General features: G+C 37.3%; 1 protein-coding gene across 5 annotated transcripts in view; it reads right to left on the bottom strand.

Moving 5' to 3' along the window:
* Window positions 1-8396, bottom strand: part of LOC135700311 (2-oxoglutarate dehydrogenase complex component E1) — a 39188-nt gene extending 30792 nt beyond the window's left edge. For all 5 annotated transcript variants that reach the window (XM_065220785.1, XM_065220783.1, XM_065220781.1 and 2 more), the window contains exon 1: window positions 8309-8396. The gene's annotated coding sequence lies outside the window, so the exon portion shown is untranslated. The remainder of the gene's footprint in view (window positions 1-8308) is intronic.
* Between the last annotated feature and the right edge of the window lie 6720 nt (window positions 8397-15116).

Below are 15116 nucleotides of genomic sequence, written 5' to 3' on the forward strand. Positions count from 1 at the left end.
TATTCTGTTAGCGAGCGACACAGTTTGAAATTACTTCTTATGTGGCTTATGATGCGCTAAATTGTGAGCCTTATTTATCATTTTGATTTTGACGGGAAAAATCGCTCGCAACCTTGAACCATTGTTGACGATCAAGTTCGATTCGGCGAGAATCCCGCAAAAGGTCAGGGGCCTCTCTGCCTCCGTCGATCCAATGAAAGTGAAAACTCTCGCAATTTTTTTCTGCTTGACGTCAAGATCGAGTCGGTTTTGAGAACGGTTCGTTATATAACGTGGAATCTATTTTTTCTCGAATTCAAGTTCTTCACGACAGAGCACTCTTTAAGGCACAGCTGTTCCAATTAAGGTTCCCGAAAACGAGATCCGGCGTACAGCCACAAACAAGTACACAGATACACACTTGATCACGCACCTTATCTTGATGATCGGATCCTTGATAATGACGAAGAAGACCACGAATGAAAATGCAAAAAAAAATTTGCTATTTGCCAATTGGTTCCGGTCCGAGAGGAACTACTGAATTTGTTCTCTTTCGTGTGCTCGCGCGACAGCAATCAGAGAGCGACTGAGCAACCCCCACTGCGTCTAGGTGGAGATAGCGCATTGGGGGCCCCAATACGAACACGGTTTCACTGTGAGACTTGACCATCTCGTAGGGTAAACAGGTATAATACGCCCCCCGTTAAGGAAATGCGACTTATTTTTAATTACGTATATCCGTTGCTTAGGGAGTTAGAACTAAGCTGTAATATTTTATTATTATTTTTCTTCAGTGGCAGTTGATAAAAAGTTAGGAAACATTTTCCGAAAACGTCTTAATTTTAGGTTCTTCAATGACGCGGCGTAAAATGCCCGATCTACCATATAATATGCCACAGATCGTCAATATTAGATGTCTCATACTGCACAAAGATGGAATAAATATCTTTTTAAATCTGCTCACCAAAATGACGTAAAAAATTACATCGAAAAGATACTCTTCAGGATTTTGTTTTCACTATTGATTTGCGGCACTTGACAGCTGTCAATTTGGTATAGTAGAGGGGTCCCATTAAATACTTGGATTGTCCATCAATTTTGCATTTATATTAATCCTGGATTCGTAGAAATGCAAAGAGGGCATTTTTCCCCGGTTGGACGTTTTATGCAGTACTACTTGCTTTGAGTGTTGTAGAAAAGAGCATCACAGATACCGGGCAATTGGTGGGGCGGTTAGCGCAGTAGTGTGCGACTTGACGTACCTGAACTCAAAATTGATAAAAAAATAATCGGAAGACGTAATAGACAACTTCACGCGGATGTTCATGAGGAAACGAACGAATAGAATGGAAAAATAGCGAACGCATGTGTTGGAAAGATTTGATGCAAACTGGTTGGGCACGGCTAGCTAATCGCAAAAAAATGAACTATTCATAACATTGGCGTTGACGGCAGCGTCGAAAAATCGTCTCTTTTAGCAAAGATTGACAGTTTCTTATGTGAATTTTCGGCTGAGTGAAAGGATAGCACGAAGTCCGCCATGTTTCACATACAGTCTGACGTTTGCTTACAGCACTTATACACGTCTTTGATTATTTGCGCAACACATTGTGCTAATTTTCGACTATTGTCGATATGTATTTGCTATAGAATTAATAAAATAATAATGCAAAAATATCTTCGGAAATTTTCAATGAATTCTGATGTTTTTACCATGTTGGAAAGAATGTTAGTTCCCCTTTATTATGGTTCAATTGATAAATTCTAGACATTTGAAAAGGGCGGAATTGCAAAATCACCACAACGAGAAAATCGCTTCCAGCGGAATTTTCTTCTTCGTTCGCAAAAGTCGTGAGCGTGGAATTACGCCTGGAGATGTGCTGGTCTTCTTTTTATTCGATGTTTACACGTGAAATATCAATCGGATGCATTTCAAATGAATCGGGCGTGACTAGATACTACAGAATCAGTACGTTTGGCATATTAAAACAATATAATTCGTAGTTCTAGTGCAAGGCTTAACAACCAGATGCATCATAGAGTTGAAAATTGGAAATAGGGATAACTAACCCATTTCCGGCCTTTTAAGCACAACCAGCATTTTGTCTTTCTTAATCTAACGGAGTTGAGCACCCAACGGAATGTTATTATTACTGATGGCTTCCAAATTTATTTACCTTTCCGTACGTACCAGAAGATTTGATAAAGAGAAATCAATCGTTGAGATATTGTCAAAAGTCTAACACTGCTTCTTGACGCCAAACTCGGCCTACGGATTCTAAACTCGGCCTAACGCATTGAAACGCCAATGAAAGATGAAGATAAAAATGGAATCGGTCGGAGCGCTTCTTTTGTTTTTTTTTTTTTGGAGTAGGGTAGAGCGCTACTTCGTCGTAATCGCCCATTTCCGTTCTATCGAGCAAGAAACATCAATAATATCAATGATTTCACCAGTGGCGTCGCGTAACCTCACTTTTTACCTGTTCAACAACTTTGAAAACGTTGTTAAGGGTCATGTTTACATTGAATTCAGTTTCTAAAGGCATAGGGTCTTCTAGTTTGATTGATTTGTATCCCCTGGAACCAATATTGTTTTGTTTGTTTACGTTTTCAGAGTTGCTGAACAGGTAGATTGAGGTTAGGGCGACGCCACTGGATTTCACCATGCAAAAATCAATAATAGGTTTCTTTCTATGCGTTAGTTCATTAGCTACAACATAAATCCTGTTAGAGCGCATTGCATGATAATTTACGCTCATTGTTCTCAAAACAAAAGAAGCGCTCCTAGCGAATCCCCTTTTTCTACGTAGAAAATCTAATGGCGTTTCAATGCGTTTGGACGGAATTGAAACTCGTAGGACGAATTTAGAATCAAGAAGCAGTGTTAGGTTTTAAGCAATATCTCAACAATTTGTGACTCTTTATCAAATCCAACGGTACATATGGAAAGACGAATAAAGTCATCTTTGACAGAAATTTTCTATTTTTTTGTTTAAACTCGTTCATAAAAGAGAGGTAAAGCGCGGGTTGTGCTTAGTAGGACGGAAATTAGATCAAAAACACTAATGGGTGCAAACGTTTATATCACGCGTTCTCATTGACTTCGTTTCGTAGCTTATTAACTAAAGTATCGTACCAAACGCATAATTGACTTGTTAACTCTGAAATCATGGATTTATTTGAAGTTTTCTGCTCGATAGGCCCAAAATGGGCGATTGGGCCGAAGTAGTTCACTTCCCTACGATATGTAAAAATGATATTTTCTTCTACTTTTTCGTTTTTATCGAGTAGTTTGTGAGCTCGCTATAGATTGTTTTTTCTTCCTTCGCCGCCGCCGTCAAACGTTGAGAAAAAGCAACGGTTCCAGCTCGATCAAGTGGATCAGCCAGGAGTAGTAGTTTTTAGTGAAAGAAATGATCTCCATCACTTCACTAAACATAACCATGAGCAATGACGAGGAACTGCATCCCAAACCCCATGATAAACAAGGAACGGATACATCCAACAAAACTTTTAACCCAAAAGATTCATTACTAACATAGGAAAAATTTGGTAAGATCCTTCCATTACATTGTTTTATGATTCTTCAATATTGTACAGATATTTACACATTACACACAACTACACATAGTAACTCGGAGCGTTTGATACGGTATGTCCACGCATCCTTCCACCCCTGTAGATTCAAGAAATGTTCTAATTCATTTCCAAGAATCATCTTTGCGGCAAATACAACGCAGTAGGCCTGGCCGTATTGATGTTTATATCATATCTCAGATATGCTGTAAACATCAATTAGACAAGAAAAAATGATTAGACCTCATCTAACCTAATCATTTTCCATGATTCTTTCTCGTACGTACTAGATTAGATTAGATTAGTTTAGTAGTTTGTGAGCTCTCTATATTTGGCAAAATATGGTTTGTTTACATTTTAGCTCTTCCGCCCCTTTCAAATGTTAGTCTAGAAACATGTTCGAGCAGTTTTGAAATCTTTTTACCAGTGGTTTTAAAGAAAATTGGGCTGTGCTTTTTGGGCCTTTCATAAACTAAACCATCATTTCTTGAAGATCTAGAAGAAAAAATCTCATAATATTGCTCCATGATAAAGTTCGACTGGTCCCGAGCAAAGTCGGTTAACAAAATGAAAGCAAATTCATATTAAAGTTTGCAGTTCCTATCCTAATGAAAACTCATTTTGATTTCAATTGTCGCGACATAAGTCTGATATCATATTGTGCTGTCATTATGCAGTCAAAACTTTTTAAATGAAAGCAACTTAACTTGAAGTTTTGCTGTTAACGTCTTGTTTAAAATTTAAATTAAATTCATCTGTCGTTGAACTAATGATTATTGTTTATTTGTTTTGTTTAACACATTTTAGGTCATTCATGACTTGCCCGGGGTGAGATTTGAGCTCAACTCTTTCAGCGTGAGAAGCATGGATACTAACCATTTACGCCACGCTCGTATTCGGTTAAACATTATGAATGCACAATCAGTAATCAAATTGATTTCATTGAAAGCAAGATTAGTTTTTCGTTTGATTCAACAGTGTAAAATTTTGCTCTCATTTGGCTGTGTTAACCGTTAAGGGCCTGTTCATAAACTACGTAGACATTTTTTTTTGGGATTATTGACCCCCCCCCCCTCCCCCTGCGTAGACAATTGTCCATACAAATGTTTTTAAATTTGTATGGGCCGTTGATAATTGTCAACCCCCCCTAAACGGTCTACGTAGTTTATGAACAGCCCCTAAGTAAATCAAAATAAGATCAACTGGAGTATTCAAAATAAGTTTCATCATAACAGCAAATTTTGATTTCAATTTGATCTCCAGCTTTGCTCGGGAGGAAACGTCATTTTTAAACTGTTCGACATTTGTGCTGTCACATGTTGGTAACGACTGATAGTTCAAATTTTGTCGAGTCGGTAGCCAAGCCGTTTTAGCTGGATAAAACTGATTGATTTCTCCGCTTACACATTGTTCCCTAAGCTTTCACAAACTACAAACAAACAAACAATGTTGTAATTATACAGTATTAGTTTAGACCTTAAAATATTCAGCAAAATTTTTTAAAAGTAGCCCTTTAAGAAGCTTTCTACCTAATACCGCGTTATCCTAAAGTTGTGCACATGCATGCTTATGTGTTCCTTTATTTATTTATTATAATAATGAGTATAAAGATTGGAACATAATGCATATATACAAAATGTTATCTCTTAACGGTTGCTCATTTGATGAACGTTGGAGGCGTTCTAAAACATGTTTTGCTGTGTAAGCTAACTTATGAATTCTGTATTCATAAGTCAAACTTAATGCATCCATTTGTCGGAAAATTAATAACTGGTTCGTATGACATACTTAGGTGCCTTTCCCTCAGTGTATAACATCATTCATCTAAGAAAGATTTAGAACAAATTTCAATAATTCACTTAGCATTTCTCAATCCATGGGTCGCCACTCACCAGTGGGTCACGAACTGTCCGTAAGTAAGCCACAGTAAATTTCAAAATTTTAAGGACGTTTTTTATGTATTCAAAATTGTGTTCGTATAACCAAAATTGAGCCTAAATAAGAATCTTGAATTTCAAATTAAAAAGTTGTTGAAAATTGAAACAAATTTTCAAATTGATCGAATTTTGTTATAATAGATCATATGTGATCATGATCATGAAGTGCTTTTGGAGATGGTTAAGTGTTACGTTTTGATTCCATGAAATATTCATTATTATTTTTAGTGTTTCAAACTCATTTAGCAATTTCAATAGTAGTTTTGTCTGTTGCGGCATTCATAGGGCGTTTAGTTTATAGCAATTTTGATGTTTCTTAGTTAAATTTTAGGCGTTTTAGAGCCATTTTTTGCCATTCTTTGTCATTTTGTTATTTATAGAACGTTTGGGATCATAACACTACCCTATTTTTAAAATTGATTTAGTAGGTTATCATTAAATAAATTGTTCATCCTTTACATTTTGGTCGATACTTGTTATTTATTTTTTGCTCGACCTATTTGAGTGATGTCGGACGTAAAATGAAAATAGTATTTGCCTCAGCCTAATATAATGTTTTGGCAATTCAGACGATTTGATAGATTGTTTTGGTTTTTTCACACCTTTTTTGTGTTTGATTAGTGTTCTGAAAAGCATCTTGGTTTTGTGGTTGTTTTGACGATTATAACCTATTTCGAAATTTTAGGCTTAAAACATCATTTATGGAATTTTTCAAGGCGGGTCGAAATCAACGGAAGCTTGAGAACCGCTGCGACAACCTCAATTCGCTTATACGATACTCACATAAATCACGTTATAGAAGCTCAATGGAACCCACAAATCTTCCATTTGAACAGCATCAAAATACATTTTCATATTTTTATTTAGGGGGAGGAGGGGCATAGTGAGCATCCCGTAGTTTGGCCCTGGATCTCTAGCTGCACCAACCAATTTGTTCCGAACGGCCGGAAGTACAAGCTGGTGCACGGGATGCTCACTATGCCCCTCTTACCCCTAGTGGCCGAAATTACCTGGCATTTAAGCATATACGGGGGGTAAAGTTTGTATGGCGGATCACAACCCTCTGCTCTTTCGATCTGTATTGAGGTCTCCAACAACTGTGCCAATTTTTAACGAATTTGGTTACGATCTGGATTTGCGGGAGAAACGATGTGTCAAATCCCTTGATCCATTCCACATATTTCCACAGTAGCCTGCCGTGTAAATGTAAAGTGACGTAAACGTTCAGTATCAGTGCATCACACCCCTATTGATGCGAACAATGAGGATGGCAATTAGGGTTATAGTTATCGATTGAAATTAAATTGCGGTGCAAATTTACCTACGTATAATGGCTGGACAGAAACAAGCATATCCTGAACAATTTTGATTTTGGCGCTTATGTCTCATTGCTGTCACACGGCAGCAGTAAATACCGGCACAAACGTTCAACAAGGTACATACTGAAAATATAAATATACTTCCTACTATAATCGATTAAGCCAGTGATTGACAGCAATGAGAATACATAGTCTCTCAGCTTATGTCTAGACGTTATCACAATTGTTAGGGTCAATGAAAAATCGGCCGCGCGCGAGAAAGGGGGCACGACTCTAGCGCGATTACACTTCCATGAATACACATGTACAGAGCTTCCAAGAGCAATCCACTAGCAGCCACGTGTGATTGATCATAATGAAACTAGCTCTCTCTTTCTCTCTGAACATGTTTACTTGCATACAGACTTCACCTGATGTTGATGTTGTTAGATTCAAAACTATTAACTAACATCAAATTCAAATTGCCTGGTTCCTCTTGGTTCCTCTCTACTACCGTACTCAATTTGGCATGAGGTAAACATTCACATCATTGATAATAATATCACACATTGTATGCATTAACGATGAGTCACCGTGCGCGCGTGGTTACTAGTGTAAAGTTAAGAATAAATAAAACTGTTTAATGCATAACATCATAGATCATTAGAAATAATGACCAGTTTTTTGTATCTGTCTTCCACTATCCTATCCTATCGATATGCAAAATATCAACCTAACCTCACTTTTTTGCAGCAATCCCTCCTGTATATCTTGAACTTTCGTGACTCATTGTTAATTGCTAATGAGAAAAATACAATTTAATAAAAACAAAAAAATCAATCGGTAGGTAAACCAAATGCAAGAGCAGCAAAAACATCAACGTCACAATTCTGCAACTAGGTTACTGACACATGTACAAAATACCTTTTCCTTTCACTTTTCCGCTGCAAAAGGTAAGCTCGTTTAGATTTTTCCAAACTCTTACAAAACTTACGATTTCCGTCAAGCCTTCTCAAAACATAACGTAACGGCAACTTTCAAGCCATCAGATGAGGTAAGCAAACTGTTCTAGAGAAATCCACTCCTGCTAGAAACTTTTTTTTTCCCTACACGTGAAAATCAATACTGCACATTGAGGTAGCCATCCGCCACCTTCGCCGCGTATCTGCAACAGCCCAGCTGCTTTACCGCAACCCGCACTTTACCCACTAACCGTTACATAATTCCTATCAGTGGAAAAACGGGAGCAGCCTCTCCCAGGCGCTTCCAAGGTCAGGGTTTTTTGCGTCTACTGCAGCAGTGGAACCACAGCCAAATCTACATCATATTCAGGCGACAATGAACCGAACAAATTTCACTGTTTTTAATTTGCAACCGCTCACTCACTCAGTAGAAATCGCACTTTGAAAATTGACCGTCCGGAAAGGGCAGCGAAATTGGGTCTATGTTGCACAAGTAGCTGCTGCACACGGTTGCACCACCAGATTGGTTCAAGAGTGAAAAAAAACCTATTTTTACCTCGAGATCAACACAAGCACCTCGCACTTCAATGACGACTGACTAATGAATGGAATGGATAGGAGAAGAAGCTTGTGCAAGCGCGTAGACTGACAGGACTAAAAAAAAACGCAAAACTCGACGGACAGCGAAGGAGGCTAGCAAACAGAATGTCAAAAATATCGACCGTCTGCGCACCGAGGGGCCCCGCATGCAATGAATTGATTACTGAGGTTGGCAATCTGCTAAGTTGTGTGAGTGAAACCCCTGTACACTATACAAGCAATCAGTATCGTCACTAATAATTAGTGACAATTATTGTGTTTACGTTGATATTTTGGATTACGAATCAGTACAGAGAGAGATGAAGCAGATCGTGAAATATTGCTAACAATATTTCACGATCTGCTTCACCTCTCTCTGTACTCATTGCCACGCACGGGCTCCACAGCATTGGGCGATATGTAAGCAAAACTACACGGTTAGAAAAAAAAGCAACAAAAATTAAGTTCTTTTCACTCATCTCGGCACTATAGTGCAGGAACCCAAAAGTAGGTAAAGCGGGTCAAAGTTATTTTCATTTACTTGTGTGCAGTTCGTATGGAATTTTCCACTAGCTTTTTAACCAAAAGTAAGTTAGTTGTACCCGACAGTAGGTAAATATTATTATACCCAACGTTGGTTTCTCACGCTTTACTACCCCTGTTGGGTGGTTTTGCTCTTTCTTTTTTGACAACATTAGACGGAGAAAATGAGACAAACTAGTCAAAAGTAGGTAAAAGTGAACTGGCCGTTGGGGGCTTTTTTCTTACCGTGTAGAAATACTCAGAGGGAGAGATGGGCGGAGAGAATGTTTTGAGCCAAATGAACTGTCAAAATCTGAGCCAATCGAACATCCTCATAAGAATTTTTCCGAGTATTTCTTATTCTTACTAGATTAAGTTTGAGAGTATTGCAATCGAACAGAAATTCAATCACCTTTATGTTTCGTGTGCTTCTCAAATTGGGTTGTTTAACTTCGAAAAATATACGAATTTTTATACATCATCTGATAGAGCTTCGTTTTCTGAGAACAACGATATTTTTATCGGTCCCGTAGACATTCATCTCGATTGTTAAATCAAGATATAAATTTTTGATCGTTGACACTAAATATATTTGTTGACAGCTTGCTCCCATAGAGATGAGTGACGTTTAAAGCACGCACACTAGCAGAAGCAACGTCGTGTAAAGTTGTAGCTGTACACGGATAGAAATATCCTTATACCTTTTGGCGAATTTCTATTGCTAATTATTCATAAAATGTATAAGTCAACTAATAAACAGACGCCTTGCTAAAATTTAATGAAGATCATGTGTCAAATGAAATGTATAAGCGGTAACACATACCTTTTATGCATTCTTATCGGAGCTATGTGGTTTGTCTTATGGAATGTATAAGGCTGATGTTTTGGCAAAAATCTATAAGTGAAAAACATGAATAAAATAATTGATTTTCGTTTCGTGTAGTAAATCAAATCAAAAATAAAAGTCATGTGAAATGCTAGCTTCTAGCAAGTGTTGCAAGATAATTTAGGTACAAACCCCTGCCGCCGAATTGTATTTTGTACGCTCACGAGTCATAAAATCGCTTATTGTGATTCTCTGAATGCAAAATTGACAGGTTTTATGTGTTAAATATATACTTTTAAACCTCATCTTTTAGTTTACAAGTACAAAATATATTTATAGCGTTCAATGATTCCATAATTTCAAAAACCATGCTTTATAGCGAAGTGAGTGCAAGCAAGCCTGTCCAGAGGCCAGTTGACTTTTACCTTCTTTGGACTAGTTTATCTCTTTTTCTCCTTACTATTACCATAGAGGTAACTCTAAGACCACTGGGTCCCGAAGAAAATCATTATTATTTTTGGCTCACTCAGTACCAGAACAACGGTCCCAAGCAGTCCCAAGCTATTTCACTCACCCCTGCATGTTCTGCATGAATCCACACACCCCTGATGTTATCTGTCAAACTTTCATAGCGAATCAAAACAAACATAGTGTAGTAATAGAATTTCAACTAGAATAGGGTACGTTAATCGTTTGCTTGGGACCAATAGGCTACTAAAGTGGTGAGCCAATTTAAAATCGTAAGTTTCGTATTGATTGTTGCTATTACATTTGATTTGATTTCTATTTATAATCAGTGAGTAACTAAAGAACAACAAGTATCCTATTCCTTCTAGTAGTGATCACAACACTTCTAATGTTGTGAAAAACGAAGGAGCAAAACCACCCAACAGCGAAGTGTCGGAACCCAACGTTGAGTATAATCATATTCACCTACTTTTGGGTACAACTAAATTAGCTTTGCGTAGAAAGTGAGTGGAAAATTCCATACGAATTGCACATGATCCGCTTTGACTACTTTTTTCTAGCAGAACACTGTCCCCTAGGACAGAGGAGCCAACCGCAAAAAACGGCTCCATAACATCAGCCGTCACGAGCAGGGCCAGAGCCTTGAACTACCGGTAGTGGAAAAGAAGCATATCGATCTGGCCGATCAAAGAGACATGCAACACAAACCTCAATTGAGCTACTTCAAGACTTATAAATTTCAGAAAATATGTTAAGGTTTGAAATCATCTGCCGATTAAACAGAAGACGAAGTCAGCCGAGTAAATCCATCGACGAAAAACTATTAAATAGGCCGATTGCTCGGTGTATCACCAGACGAAAAATGATTTAATCTGCTGATTAATACACCAACTGAAATTAATTACAAGTGGCAATAGATTTAGTCGGATGATGAATCGGGTGATTTGGTTGATGTTTGTTTATTTGGAAGATATTTTCGAAACAAAGCACTTTAAAATTCAGCATTTCATACCATTATTAAGAGCACTACTTTTTGCTCGGATCATGTTTTGACTTCCACAGAAACTCGCTAGAATAAATAAAAAATAATAGTTTTCGGTCGCAATTTCAAAAATGTATTCCTTTTGACACATTATTTCGGAGTTATCACCGCTGCGATTGCAGCGCCTCAGTGGCCGATTCAAACTTGGATTTAACAATAGCAAGCGTGATAGGATTCCCGACATTTTGAACGGAATGAGGGAACATGATACTGTTGTTATAGTTAAACAATTAAATTTTTAATTGATGCATGCACACTAAGATTATTTTACCGAAATCTGTGAAATTTTACCGAAATCTCAACAGCTGAACGTTCGGTAAACAGTTCGGTGATTTTTCACAGATTTCATGTGATTTTTCAAAGATATTTGGTGAAAAATCTTAGTGTGCGAACAGATGTACACAAATTTCAATACACCATATACTAGACTGTGATTGCCAGCCGATAAGAAGGTCATCAACAGCAGCCGTGGACCCAAGGATTAGCTACCAACAACGAAATCAGCACATCCTAGATGGTATGGGATCGAAATTAGTAATTGGGTTCTTTAAAGGTATTGAGGTAAATGCATATTCGTAATCTGCATTAAAAATGGATCCTAAACCCAAAAACACTGGAACTTTTTTAAATAAGTACGATTATATTTGCAAAAATCACCTTATTAGCACCCCTCGGTGTCACTTTGCATATGGGAGCGAGCTGTCAGTTTGTTAGTTTAGTATCAAACAGTGAAGCGATTATTTTGCTTTAAATCTCGATTTTAAAATCGAGATGAAAGTGAGTGGGTTCGAAAAAATTATCGCTGTGCTCAGAAAACGAAGCTCTTTCAGATGATATATAAAAACCAATACATTTTTCAAAATTAGAGAACCCAATTAGGTTGTTTAATTTCGAAAATCATATCTTCTGAACGAGCTTTGTTTTCTGAGCACAACGACACGTAATCAATCCCATAGAAATTCAACACATAAAAAAAAAATAATTTTTAAATTTATGGCACTAAATCCACAGACACACAGACATAACACATTGAATATTTCTCACTGTAAAACATCGTCAATAAAGCATTACCGCCATCTGTTGAGTACACTGTGGTGGGTAGTACGCTGAACAGATGGCGGTAGTGTGTAAACGTCAAACGCAAGGGAATTGACTATGTGCGCCACAGGTGGCGGTACTACCAACTACGATACTTTTAAATTGTCCGTTAAATGCTTGTTCGATGAACAACTTGCGAGTGTTATGTCTGTTTGCCTGTGCTAAATCTATTGGTTGACAGATCGCTCCCATACAAAGTACCATCGAGGTGCGCTAAGATTTCTAATGTAAACGTACTTATTTAAAATAGTTCTAGTGCACCAAAATTGATGAAATTTTGCATTTCGGTTCCATTGTTCATGCAGATTACGAATATTTATTTTTCTCAATACTCCTAAAAAACCCAATTATACAGATAAAGGGGGGGGGATAATCGTTTGAGGGTTCTCCAACCCACCGCCAGAGACTATTGACAATTGGTAATTAAAAGTTGGCCCCGGTGAAAATATAAGATCTGTGAAAGTGATGATGGTTTAAAAATTTTGTCCGGTGAGGTCCTAGTATAATTTTAAAATGCATGTGTTTTGTAAACGAATTATTTTAATAAAATCATGTTATTGCTACGTTAATAGAAAACTTAAGGGCTACACCCAACCGGGGGATGTAAGATTTGCTTACAATTATGTGGGATTCATCATCAGAGGATGTTAGTGGAGACCGCATGAACAGAGGATGCGATATACCGAGCTGCAGTCCAATGCAAGAAAATGGAGAAAGAAAAATGTGGATAGTGTTAGTGAGTGAAATTAATCGTGTCAATAAAAAATGCGGACTGGAGGACTCGAACCACGAACGTTGCGGTTTTCAGACCTGTGCTTTATCCACTGCTCTCTCCAAGCTTCGGGATTGGCTAAAAGTAAACTAGAAGCCTCATTTCATCGCATGCTCGACTCCGTTTGTTTTTCTGCTGGAGAGAATCGAGGCAAGTGTGTGCGTCCTTCTAACATGTTATACATAAAAATCAAGGCAAATGCTTGCTTGTGTAGGTGAAAGCATATACAGAACACGGAATAAAAAAAAAAATAAAAATCATTACATCGTCTGCAGGGTCAACTTCTAACATTCGCTGCGATGTTCATAAACAGAGGATGATAGGAAATGGAATTTACATTCATTGTAATAAATTTTTGGTTTGCGTGTACTCATTTCATATAACATATAATATAGAATTTTCCCAGAAATACATTATTTTCTCTACAACTTTGTCTCTGACGTCAATTCGATTAGAAATGCCGTTTCCGTGCTACAACTTTTTGAAAAATTGTAAGGGCGACATTTTGAAAAAAATAATACAAGATCCAAAATGGTCAAATTTTGCAAAAATGTGAATTATTGTCTATAACATACAATTGCGCAAAGTTTCATGCAAATTGGAGAAGGAGGATTAAAAAATACATACATCATCTGTGTCGGTTATTTTTTATTTTGTCGTTATTTTGCCGTGTTTCAGCTAAGCCTATATTGATGACATTTTTAATTGTCGATAATTATTATAACATATTATAACTCTGTAGTCTGAACGTGGTATAATGCTATGTTTGCAATACAGTGTTATAAAATGTTACAAGTGTGTTTTTATAATTTTCGACAAGAAAAGCGTCATCGAGATCGCCTTGTAACATATTATAACTCCGTAGTGTTAACACAGCATAATGTATAATGCTACACCCAACCGGGAAATGAATGATTCTATTACAGATTTGTCTAAAAAGTATGCAGAATTTGCAATGTCTCCCGACATGAACAGATTCTGTAATGTGGTCAATGGAAGGTATTTTTAATAATTTTGTAGTTTTTGTGTTAGCTTAATTTTCGAACAAAGTTTGTTTCCACAAATGCATTGCGTCTAAAAATTCATCTCGTGATGGTTTTATACAAAAATCTACATTCTAGAAAAACTTGCTTGTACGCTGCAGTCCATTGCAAGAACTGCCATTACATTTGCTGTATGAAACATTTGCAGAGGATGTAATAAATCCAACCTTGCATTGGATGTAAGAAAAATTTGATTTGCGTGTATGTTCAGGCTACGGAGTTATAACATATGACAGGGATAGATGACGTTTTTTTGTCGATAATTATTATAACACCCATGTAACATGTTATAACCGTTCGTTTGTGTTATAACGCTGTAGTCTGAACAAGACATAAGATGTCTCTTTATAATTGCTGATGGTCCAAACCAATTGAACTTTTTCATTCGGCGTGGCCTCTACTTTTTTCGTGCTTCGCTTTCATGTTTTATACAGTCTGCATCTTACAATCGTTTGCTGATAGCATCCATGCATAATATAGTAACGATACTACGATGAGCGGGTCAGTTCTGTTTTGCTTTTGCAAATCATGCATTCGTGTTCAATGCAATGTGCTTCAGAGGGTATGCAGGTACCTACTAACTGTCATCGTCATTCAAAGTTACAGTAAGATAAGTGGTAAAGATTTATGAATGAACAGGATCCGTGACTTGTGTGTAGAGTAGAGATGATATTTGTTTTCTGGTATCTTCTATCGAAGTCCAATGACCGCCGATGAGCTTAGATTATTTGGTTAAGCCGGGCTTAGGTTATTAAATGCTGCGATCAACTCACTTCAACTGCAAAATTAACGTCTAGAAAGCTGGTTAATGTCAGACTATAATAAACGTTCTACACTTCCAGATATACCTACGCCCCTTTACAATCCAGAATGACGATAATACCGATACAACAGATATCATCATTTCCAAACCTTTCCGAAACGCTTTCAAGTTGAGTCCTACGACGTGGTCAGTTTTTACGTATAGTCGAGTCGCGTAGCTGCGTATTTACTTATGCCGAACTGAAACTCGTC

This window comes from Ochlerotatus camptorhynchus, unplaced genomic scaffold (genome assembly GCF_037179485.1).
Source record: "Ochlerotatus camptorhynchus isolate MF236.1 unplaced genomic scaffold, CSIRO-AGI_Acam_v1.1 ptg000132l, whole genome shotgun sequence".
In the NCBI taxonomy this organism is placed as follows: domain Eukaryota; kingdom Metazoa; phylum Arthropoda; class Insecta; order Diptera; family Culicidae; genus Ochlerotatus; species Ochlerotatus camptorhynchus.